Source organism: Temnothorax longispinosus, chromosome 11 (assembly GCF_030848805.1).
Source record: "Temnothorax longispinosus isolate EJ_2023e chromosome 11, Tlon_JGU_v1, whole genome shotgun sequence".
NCBI lineage: Eukaryota > Metazoa > Arthropoda > Insecta > Hymenoptera > Formicidae > Temnothorax > Temnothorax longispinosus.
Genome location: NC_092368.1, coordinates 9,034,748 through 9,047,434, shown reverse-complemented (window position 1 = coordinate 9,047,434; position 12,687 = coordinate 9,034,748). Strand labels below are relative to the sequence as shown.

Here is a 12,687-nt window from a genome sequence, read left to right as displayed (position 1 = left end):
GGTCATTCCAAAAACACCTTGATATTTTTAACAACATGTACATACTTAAAATTATTAGCCTGCAATACTTTTAGTGTGATTTACTCTATATAAATCTTACAAAGATAAAGCATCCTTGTATCAAAACGAAGAAACACTTGATCATCAAAATGTAGACGATGATAGTTTATTGAATAGAAATCAAAGTATTGAAGTAGGACAAAATCCTGAAAAACTTGTTGAACATTTTATTTAATCAACAACTCCAAAAGTAATTTTTTCTATTACATATCTAAATAGAATAACCTTATAGAAGTTATTTAATTACAAAAGTTGGGAAGCAATCTATACAGGAGAAAATGTTTAACACTTAATTCATTGACTGCTTAACATAGGAAACCTAGAGATTTAACACTTTTAAATTAGCGTGAAAAAGACAGACAAAAATATTAGAAGAAAAATAATTAAATTGTGAAAAAATAACCAGACACAAGAATAATTACTGATGGTATAGTAAAATTAAGAAAGAGACATAATACTGACTCAAAAATAGTTTTACAAAAATAACTGCATATTCTATGAAGGAGTAATTTTAAACAACATGGAAAAATTTGAGTTTTTTAACATATTGCTAGCATGAAACGCAAAGTTGCTTTAAATTATTGTAAATATCACTAGAACACAACCCATTACAATTTATGCTTTAAGAAGTTGACATTTTTTCTCGTCTTTCCCATAAAAAACCTACTTACCATAAAATCTCTTAATTAAAATGGTTTCCTCTCCCCAATTTGGATCAGGCGGTTTCTCCTTCCTTACTAAACTTCCGGCATCTACAGATGTGGGAGGCCATTTTATCTGTACTTCCATATTTTCATCTAATTCAGTTGTGAACCATCGAGTAAGACCAACAGCATAAAATACATCATCATCAGAAGTTAGCCTCTTTCCTTCATGTGTTAAAAATTTCAACACCACAAACTGCAAAAAAGACGATAAAATTTAAAAAAGAAAAAAACTAAAAGTGTATGGAAACATTAATTATTATTACATCAGGAGAGAGATCAATAATAGAAACATAAAAAATAATGTGATAATTATCATACAAATACTAAACTGTTTTTATTAATAATTTTAATTAAAAATTAGAATCACAAACAGGATATATCTGTCATACTATCCAAATTTTATGTAACATAAATGAATTTATACTCTACATCACAGTTGTTCAAGCTCTAAAATACAATTTTGCTGTACAGCAGCTTAATTAACTGTTATCATGTATGCAAATACAGAAGGAAAAAAGACAAGAAAACAAATTAGAATGTATAATAAATCACTTTGGTGATAATTATACCATTACACTGAAAGAACAGAAATATTAATAGACTACATTACTTACATCGCTTATCAACTATAGAGTAGGCATAGTGTGAAGTGTTATTGGAAAGGTTTCCGCAATTGACTTGATGAGACTCCTGTATTCTTTTGTATAATAGATACTATTTATTTGGCCTTTTATACAATATGCTGAGACCACAACGTAACGTGACTTTTCAGTATCTAATTTCTTAACGGAAGAGAACGACTAGACAGAAGTACCAATTGTATAAGAATAAAAAGCGCGAAAACTTAGAACTAGGATTATATACATGGATAGATAGAATACTATATAAGAATAACACTATAGAACCATGACTATATAGATAAAAGACCAGAATGACATTACTTTCTTAACATGAAGCAATGGAAAACATAAAAAAAATTCTCCATCGGGAATAAGCCAGCATTTAGCAACAACTTCAGTAAGAGAAAAAACATGCCTTTCTTCACTGATATCTGTTAATTGTATAATACCAAGTTCTGACGAAGACAGAGGATACTGATAGACGTCTTTCATCTGTGTAAAAGAGTATCCAACAAAAAAAACTTTACCATGTCTCTGTACAATATTGTAGAGGACAGCAATATCACCCTTAACAGTTTTAAAACAGGAATCTTTCTTGTTGCACTTAAAAATTGTATCGTTTACTTTAATTCTTCTGAATTGCAAACCATCCTATTATCTCATTAAATACAAATTTTCTCTGAGCTTCCAAATGCACTTTATTCTCATGATCTTCAAAGACAATGTCAACATGTCGTGATTTCTCTAAATCACGATATGCAGCTTGTTTGAGCGGTTTATATCCAGATTGCAGAGATGCTTTAATTGAAAACAACTTGTTCTCTAAAGGATAAGCGCTAAAAGTATCAAGTGCGCCATGTTCTTCACATTCTTTAGACAGGTGACACATGCTATGAACGTTATACAAAACAAATCTTTTTCCAAATACATCTGCAGAATGATTAATAAAGGTCCTTAATAATTGGTCTGCATAGCCACAAAGATTTCTCACAAACACAGGACTTCTTAAGATATAAATGGCTGAGTGCAGAAGTAAAAAAAGTTTATATACATTTTCATCTAAATAATCACGAAAAACTAAAACACCATCATACAGCAAGAGTCGTCTGTACTCTGTACCCTTCAATAGGTAAAATCTTGAAAAGATCTTGGAGGTCTATTGAAGTCCGATGGACATGAGTCCTTCAGCATTTCTAGCTTATGGGAAATAGCTGTAACAATGTCACGATGCAGCTTCCAAGGTCCATTCCATTTTAAAAGAGCTAAGAGGAATCTCTTGAACACACCTAAATCGATAAGATGCAGTGCATCTAAACGGAACTGAGACACTAGAAGAGTTTCTATGTCAAGCAATGGAGAGCGGTCCAGATGATGATATGGTTGTTCTTGGTTACGAAATGACTCATCAGTTCTCAGAGTCTCATCAAGTTTTATATATGTCATGCGATGATCAATCCATTCTCCTACAACCTCACACTTCTCACAGGCACAATATCCTCCATGTTCAATACAACACTTTACTTTTGCACGAGCTGGAGCATCTAAAATATAATGCCTAATCGAAAATTTATAAGCAATATCATTGTTTGTGTAACCATTTTGAAGCAAGTGAGCAACCTCTTTCACAAAAGGCTTAAGAAAATCCTTTACACTAGGATCAATTCTTCCTTTAAAAAGTGCAATAATAAAAGGCTCATTTTTTGTTCTTACGAGCCTACCTAATATAGGCCAAAATCTGATCGGAGAGCTTTTGTGGAGTCCATATTGATATCAATGATAATTTCATGAAAACGTACTAAATATTCCTGCAAATCCATAGAATCTAAATTGAATGTCCTTTATACCATAATTTTCCACCATTAACTGGTATTAAATTAATCCCAGGAGTTTGTAAAAGGGTTTTATAACTAAGAGGTAAGTTTGGAAATGCAGGATGAAGTTTAGAAAGTAGATCATCTAGCTTCCTCTTTGAAAGTCTTCCTGGCTCACGAGCCCATGCTTCTATAGCAGCTCTAACATACTGAGCCTTCTCATTTTCATCAGCAAAATACATTTGTTCTTCTGATGTATTATTTTCTTCGTTACTTTCAGAAGTAATAGAACCAACATCTGCCTGGGCTTCTGTTTGTGATGAGATAATACTGTCACTGTTATCATCACTTGCAATTTCAGAAGCAGTAAGATTCACGCTATCAATTTCATTTATTGATGGATCCGGTCCATAGTCAATGTGTTCAACAGCATTCTGTTCATTCTGACTTTCTTCATGAAAATAAACGCAGTTATACGCCATCATCTTCAGATGACTCATTACAAAATGCAATATTTTCTTCCATATCATCAGTACTGTCACTAGCGGAATTAAAATGCTGCTATTTCACAATAGCATTGACTTTGTCTAATCTAAGGCGCTTTGCAGCAAGCTTACGTATATTTCGATTTACTGATCTCTTGAAGTTTCGTTCTATGATCTTCAAAATGAACAAAAAGCACGTTATAATGTTACAAGCTATAATATTAAGACTTAAGGTTATACAGGGTGTTTTATTTTAAATGACAACCTTAAATATTTCTTGAACAATACATTTTAGAAAAAAATGTTTCAGACAAAAGTTACTTGGTTTGGAGAAAAACAAATAATGGTAAAATAGTAAAATCAATTTTTGAAAAAATCGATTTTTCAACGAAACACGGTCACCATAATTTTTTAAAATGGAATTATATAATTTTCTTACATAAGATAAATCTCCTAGTTATTCTGCATATCAAAAAAGTATTAAGATAAAAGCATTAAGGTAAAATTATCAAAAAATCAATACTTTATGAAATATATTATATTTTATTCTGACATATTTTAATGTGAAATATAAAATATCTCATAAACTATTCTTTTTTTTTATAATTGTACCTTAATACTTTTATATGCGGAATAACTAGGAAAATCATTTTATGTAAAAAATTATATAATTTAATTTAAAAAAATGTTAAACCTGTTTCCTTAAAAAATTGATTTTACCATCATTTTTCCTCCCATAAACCATGCAACTTCTGTCTAAAACATTTTTTATTTTTCTCAAATATGTTTGAAGTCATCATTAAAAATGGAACATCCTATATATGTACACTTAATCTTCTTTTTACGTGGTTAAAGTGTACCGCGTAAGCGTTAAAAAGATTATGTTATTTAGAAGGAAACTCGTGTAAAGAAGATATAGGAATACAAAAGACATATTATTTTATGCCGTAGAGCAAAGGAAATCGTGTAAAAAGAAATCGCGTTATATAAAAAAAACCGCATTAAAAAATGGTCAAGAGTACAAAGATTGTCGAAACTGTTTTTAATAATGTCATAAATATAAGTCGGAGACAAAAGTTTACACATGATTTGTCGTAAATATCAACCGTATCGTATAAAACATTGCATGATCTTTAGTTCTATAATAACTATAATTACAGTGACTATTTTTTCAAGATATCTAATTATTTATAGTAAATAATACGTTCATACACAAAAAAATAGAGAACACTTTCTATACTAAAAATTGAGCTATTTTCAAACTACTGAAACTCGGCGAAAAATTATTGTAGACAAAAAATAAAAAAAGCATTTTAAAGCTTAAAGTTTCAACTTTAACACGCTGCCAATAGCTTTTTAAAATTTGTTTGTCTTCTTTTTGGTGCTTTTTAAAACTAAATCTATACTATTTAGAAATAGTATTGATACTCGGCTAAAAAATCGTTGTAGACAAATAATTAAAAAATCATTATAGGCGTGTTAAAGTTAAAACTTCAAGCTTCAAAACGTTTTCTTAATTTTTTGTCTACGATGATTTTTAGTCAAGTTAGCAAAAGATTGTAATTTATAAAACTTGAGCCGAATTTTTCGAGATAAATTTTTTTATTGAGCTGCAAAATGTCAAATACACATAATTTTAAGGAACAGAACAATATGTTCTTTTTTAAAGCATGGAACAAAGAAAATAAACAAATATTAAAAAACTATTAATAGTAGTTTGTTAAAGTTAAAACTTCAAACTTCAAACTTCAAAAAGCTTTTTTAATTTTTTGTCTGCAATGATTTTTTGCTGAGTTTCTACGTTTTGAAAATAGCCTAATTTTTAGGGCACAAAAAGTATTTCCTATTTTTTTTTAGTATTGTATTTAACTATATTTGACCCTAGAGAGTCTTTATGAATTTTCTCATACGTGAAAGGCCAATCGGGGTAATAAATTACCCCAAACTTGTACCGCGTGTATAATGTTTCTATTTGTTGTTAGACAACTTTTTAATAAATAATTTTGTTTGTTCTTTAATAGGGAAGACGATAGTAGTCATCAATTTGCGGTAGTAAAAAAAAACAGTAAAAAAATTTCGAAAAACAAGAAAAAGAACCAAAAATTGAGCTGAAATGACTATTTTTATAAAAAATGCTGTAGTTTTTCATAAAATTCACCGATTTTTAAAATTCCAACGGATTTTGAAAGACGAATAGACAACCTTCAAGGGCATGTAAGCGATTTTTTCGTTTCTTAAAAAAAAGAAACATATTTCTTTGAACATCTGAAGTAGAGGAAATGATGAAAAACTGTCGGATAGGAAAAATTGCAAGAAATGGAAAGTAAAACAGATTCTGTCGATTATTATTTATTTGAAAGGTAGTCAAAAGTTATAAAAGTATATGAAAACAGTAAAATTAACTCCACAAAATCTTTACAAACTTTTAATCAGTTGCTGTGCAAGAACAGCAAAAATGAAATAATTGACCAAATCTTAAACAATTATATATGAAACAGGAGTAGAATTTTCCGGGGAGTGCTATAAAGTGTATAATTTTTCGTTACCGATTTTCACAAAAAATCTGAAATATACTTTACTGTGGTAAATGTCGAACGTAAACGGCCAAAGGGGGTAATACGTTACCCCAAACAATTTTCTTTTTCGATTTTCAGCTGCTGCACGGATCTAACGCACTCACTGAATGACGGAGGTCGACTGCCGGATGACTAAACTGATTATGGTTAAGGTCTCGGTATAAGAATTATGGTTAGGGTCTCGGTATAGAACTAATTTTCCTAAGGCAGGGGCGCAATTTGAATTTCGCATGGGGTAACGTATTACTTCAGAAAGACTCTCGCTAAGGTTAAAATATTTTAATGTTTTTAAAAATAAAATATATGAACTGATAATGTTATATATGACTCGACAAAATTATTCATAAAAAAATTATGATAAGACAATTTTTTACAAAATACTAAAAATATCACTCAGTATTTGACAGCGATTATTCGACTATTATCAATCGACATTGATGTCAAATCGACATTGATTGACAGATCATTTCTGGCTAGAATTCTTATAACATGATGTATTTTTATTTTACATAATATGGCTATTGTCATGTCTGTGTGTGTGTGTGTGTGTGTGTGTGTGTGTGTGTGTAGTAATAACTAATAATAATGTACAAACCTTTGTGATCTATTATGCTAGTCTGATCGTATATTCTAAAAATGCTAAATACAAGAAACAAATATTTCTAAAAATATAGATATACTTACAGGCCTATCGTCTGCCATTATCCTCTGCCATTGTGTCAATTCACTATCAAGAGACACGGTAGTGTCTCGCGCCAAGTACACGCGAAGCGAGACCGCACCGTGAATCTTTTACGCGACGCGACGGGTTGCGAGTATACAAGATGTTGAGATCTCGATAACGAGTGAACGGATCAAGTTCTAAGTAGGCTTGATCGATAGCTTGGGGTCCAATTAGGGGGGGGGGGGTTCTCTTATAATATTTCGCTACGTGCCCTACGAGCGGAGATATTGCGACGCAAAGTCCAAATGTCAAAATTTTATTTTAAGATACTTTCTACGTCTACCGCTCTCATCTCATTATAACATACATGTTACAAACAGAGAACAGAGAAATGTCACTTTTACTTTTTCGACACTGGCGGCGTTAGTATCGCAGTGCAGTGCAGTGCAGTGCAGTGCAGACAGTGTGTTCGTTTAGCGCGCTGTCAGTCAGTTCATCAGTTATAACCTATCTCGAGAGAGACACGGTAGTACGCGCAGAGCGAGACCGACCGTGACTCTTTACGCGACGCGACGATTAATTCAAGGTAATTGTTTTATGTAATTATCCTATAATTATCTTATTCTATATATTACTGTTATACTTGTACTATTTTATTTACTGTTTATACTACGTTTACGTGAGTGTTTATACATACAGGTTAATAACCTATTATATTATTTTTTATATTGACAGCAGGGAGCTGATACTGAGATCAAGGAGTCTGTTCACACGAGGCGTTTCTGCCGCGCGATTGCGGCCGCGCGTTAACGTTTGCACGAGCTGCATGCTGTCGCAAGGTATAAGGTGCGACAACGCGCGCATACGCGCGTACGCGAAACGGCAGTAACACCGTAATCGTGCCGGCGATATACTGAATTGAATTGCTTCGTGCTTATCCCGAGATTTCGTATCCATACATCGTGTTACCACCGCTGCCGGAAAAGAAGGTTCTCTACGCTTGGCAGAAAGTGACGACTGACACGTTCAATCCCAACTTCGTTGATCGCAGAAGAGCTGGACTCGAGGTACGTTTCCGATTTGCAATTATAACAGTATCGTGCGATGAATGTTGTACCCAATTATAACCTCAAATAAAGTTGTGCACGTTGCTAGTATTCTGATTATACAATACATTTTTACTTTGTAGAGGTATTACATATTGACAGCAGAGAGCTGATACCGAGGAGATCAAGGAGCCTGTTCACAGGTATATATTGACGGCAGGGAGCTGATGCCGAGGAGATCAATCCCGTTTACGCGCGAAGGAATTATCGTAAGTTATTATTATCGGTTCAACTTATTTTTTATTCTTTTCCAGTTTTAAGAGTTAGAAAAAGATAAAAATGCTCTCTTTTCATTTCATATATACATTTTTTTACATGTCCTCCTTCTCTTTTTTATTCACTGTTATCTGTTGTACTTCAAAATCACTTATCTCTCTTATCTTCCTTCTTTTTACGTCTCCCTTTCCTTTGATGTTACTTAAAAAAATTTGTAACTTTTCCATTTTTACTGTTAGTAGAATATGCTTCTCAAATTTGACAATTTATTTCTGCAATGAAACATTCCGTATTATATTATGCACTATATAAATTAAACTATGTATAATATATATAAACTAATTATATGTATGTTTGTGAATTATAGCAATTAGATAAGGAACTAAAGTTTCGTCATATCTGAAAAATGGCACCACCGAAGGTATTACTCGGACAAAATCGACAAAACAGCACTGCAACTTTGAGGAAAGGAATAACGACCAGAAGTCAAAATTCTTTACAGAGCAATGTATTACGACAACCCAATGTTGATAGAGAAATTCGCGCCAAGCGAAAAGTGGAAGTTTCGCCGTTTAAAGAAAAAACGCATAAAAGATGCGCTTTTGCAAACATCACTAATGTATGTGTACTCTACACAATTATTATATCAAAATTTAAATGTATATTTTGATTCAGTGGTAAGATTTAAATGCAATTTTTAGCTCGATTTTTATGTCGACGTCCATTCTTTCCTCATGAAAATCAAACCACTATTTTAATTTATCCCAAACACAGAATTGTAATATTTACATTATGTGCATGTACCGTCGGTCACGCGAAATGCAAGAGAAAATCCGCCGTTAAATTGAGCGAACATTCACGAATCCTGATACCCACAAGTAATTTCTTACAATCTTCTTATGATCCTGATTATCTCATAATTTGTATTTTTGTACGTGTATTTTATGCTTTGATAGAAGGAACGTGAAAAAGAGCAGGAAAAGGAAAGAGCACTAGCGGCGAAGCAGACAGAAAAGAACAAACAGAAGAGACAGATTCAAGCTTTGTCTTTTAATCTGGACGAAGACGAAGATGAAGCTGAGATGTCTTCTGACGAAGACAATGCCGAAAAATCCCCGCAGTCAGAAAATGTGCAATCTGATGCCCCTGCAATTAAGAAGATTTAGAAAAATCCAGATGTAGATACATGTTTTTTGCCAGTAGGGAAAGGGACGAGGAGGAAAATAAACTTAGGGAAGAATTGAGACAAGAATGGGGTAGAAAGCAGAACGCGTTGAAGGAAGAAGAAATTGAGATCACATTCAGTTATTGGGATGGATCTGACCATCGTCGGAGTGTTATAATGAAGAAAGAATGTCTCAGTGGTTTAGAGAACGTTTAAGTTATTAAAATACTCCAGTGTCACTTTTGGAGTAACATTGGCATGATATGTAATGTTCTGCTGCATAAATTAAATTTTCACACACAGGTAATTCTATCTATTAGGTTCTTCAGAGATGTTTAGAAGTTCTGAGGCGTGAATTCAGCGAGCTTAAAACAGTAATGGCAGATCAGTTAATGTATGTCAAGGAGAATCTTATATTACCGCACCATTATACGTTTTACTGCAACTCTAACTGATTTTATTGTAACTAAGGTAAATATACTAAATGATAAAACTTATGAAGCAATATCACAATGTTGGCATGTTATTTTAATGTATGTAATATTGCGATTAGGCACGAGGAAAGAGCGGGCTCTGTTCACATTTGACGTTCACGATGATATTCGTATTATGCACGATGCTTCTGTCGAAACCGAGGAATCACATGTCGGAAAAGTTTTACTTAGGTATTTATTATTAAAAGAATACTTTGTATAATTCTCTTTTATGTTTTTCTCATTAGATCATGGTACGAAAGGAACAAACACATTTTTCCAGCGAGTAGATGGGAACCTTTTGATCCAACGAAAAGTTACGACAAGTATACAGTGTCGGAGAAAAATAAGAAGAAAGCTAAAATCTGATCTTAGATTCAACAAATTGTCCAATTTTGTTTAAAGGATTCAGATTCAAGGACTGTAAATATTATAACCAGATAAATAACTTTGTTTCATCGTACAATTGATTCATTATGAAACAGCTGATTATATATATATTATAATCAATTTTATAATTAATATATATTAGCTACATTGTATTTTTAAGGACTGTGATTTTAATTCATTCAGTTATGTGATTCAGTTATAATATTTAATTCATTTACTCGATTATGTAGCTCTACTAAATAGTTAAGTTTTCGCAAACATTTGGAGGGAAAATAAAAATACATGAATAGTTTAATGACTTGAATATAATAATTACAATATGAAAATACAAAACCATACTTTAATTCATTCCGATAACAATCAGAAACAGTATTAAAATGTTAATCCATGATCAGATCCTCTAACAGAAATCTATTTACAAATATTAGATGTATCATCTCTTGTCATTTCTTGAAGATAACTATACAAAAATAAATATATACAATTATATCGATTATAATCACGTATTAATATTCATAGGTTTGATACAAGTTGGATCCATGTATGTAATATTTTCGGGAAAATGGTCCATTATAATAAACTTTTTCTTAGTCGATCTGTTCAAGCAGTCAAGGAATCCAAACCAATAAATAACTAGTCCAAACCCGAATCTGTTCCAGTAGTTTCCAGTTTCGCATTGTTTTATATTCTTCATGTGTTTTTAATACATAAATTATTACTTATTTGAAAATTTAATAATTAGTGGATAAGGAATAATCACATTGTCAAAATTTTTTATTTTAAAAATAATTGGTTTAATATAAATAATTTAATTATTGCAGATAAACATGATTTAAAAAACATGTTAATGTTATATATATGTATATATACGATATATATGTGTATTTATATCCACTTAACATAGAGAATTGCAAGAACAACATTAAATATAATAAATACGTATTTAATCAATACATATTTAATAAATTTCAAAAATAGGAGACAATAGTTCTATATTATAACTATTATTCCATTTAATGTTATAGCGATTCTCTATATAATACGAATATAAATACACATATATGTATATTTGTAAAAAATAAGAGGTTATATATATATATATATATATATATATATATATATATATATATATATAAATTTAATAAAAATTTAATTAGTTGTTATTGTCAATTTGTAAATAATTAAAAAATAAAAAATGGAAATTTTTTGCCGATACTTGCTTATCACTACAAAATGCATGATATCAGTACAAAATTACCTTTTTCAAAAAAGGTAAAAAAAGGCGCCAAGTACACGCGCAATGTATGTTGTAAATCTAAAAATCTAAAATGGTAGTAGCTTTATTTCTTTCTAACAAAATAATTCACAAAATTTCGTTACCTAACTCAACTCAAGTGATGATATATGTATAGTAGCTTTATTTCTCCCTAACAAAATAATTCACAAAATTGCGTTACCTAATTCGGTAATTCTTCAGTTTAGCTACCTCACCACAGAAATCGATGCAATTAGGCTTAATCGACGCGTTTTTGCACGAAACGAACGAATCTGGCAGAAAAAAGTGTCGCTCTGCCCCGCGACGCGAGATATTAATCGTTAAAGTTGACAGGAATCAGGTTATGATTCCTGTCATACCGACAACATGTAGCAACACTGAACGTGCCCTGCGGCCATATGCGCATGCTCAGTCAGTTCAGTAGCCGCACGCGCATGCAAAAGTACTAGTCCAGTCAAATTAGACATTTGAGCTCGGAAGTGAAGCGGTATCAATGAAACCTTTTTAGGGTTGTTGGGGGGATGTAGAAGAGCTTATTTCTGAGTTGTCGGGTTAATCGAACCGATGGGTTTTTAAGGGGGGGAGGGGGAATGAAAAATTTCGTTTTTTTTGCAATAACTCGGCGAATTTTGACCGTACATGATTTACTAACCCCTCATTTTGTAGCTCTTTTAAAGCCCTAAAATTCATTTTCTGAAGACCCTAACTTAAAATCAATATTTGTCGAGTTCTAGCCGGTGAAAGTGGGAAAAAATGTATTTTGTCGCAGTTTTTTGCGTTTATCTCGTTTTATTGATAGCTTTTTTCATTATCTCTTTCATGTCTTTTATTTAACACATAAATGTATCATTTCATAATATTAAATAGAATTTAAACGCAAAAAAACCGCGACAAAATACATTTTTTCCCACTTTCACCGGCTAGAACTCGACAAATATTGATTTTAAGTTAGAGTCTTCAGGAAATGAATTGTAGGGCTTTAAAAGAGCCACAAAATGGGGTTAATAAATCATGTACGGTCAAAATTCGCCGAGTTATTGCAAAAAAACGAAATTTTTCATTCCCCCTCCCTCCCTTAAAAACCCATCGGTCCGATTAACCCGACAACTCAGAAATAAGCTCTTCTACATCCCCCCAA

At 31.9% G+C, this 12,687-nt stretch overlaps 1 protein-coding gene, 1 long non-coding RNA gene and 1 pseudogene across 2 annotated transcripts in view; 2 read left to right on the top strand and 1 right to left on the bottom strand.

Moving 5' to 3' along the window:
• Nucleotides 1-12,687, top strand: part of LOC139822203 (uncharacterized) — a 283,165-nt gene that overhangs the window by 212,005 nt on the left and 58,473 nt on the right. The window lies entirely within an intron of this gene.
• On the bottom strand, nt 1,734-3,683 carry LOC139822217 (uncharacterized; annotated as a pseudogene).
• On the top strand, nt 7,758-10,175 carry LOC139821847 (uncharacterized). Its single transcript, XR_011734365.1, has 6 exons — nt 7,758-7,990; nt 8,113-8,238; nt 8,613-8,864; nt 8,947-9,123; nt 9,202-9,881; nt 9,964-10,175. It is a non-coding gene; the product is annotated as an uncharacterized lncRNA (long non-coding RNA).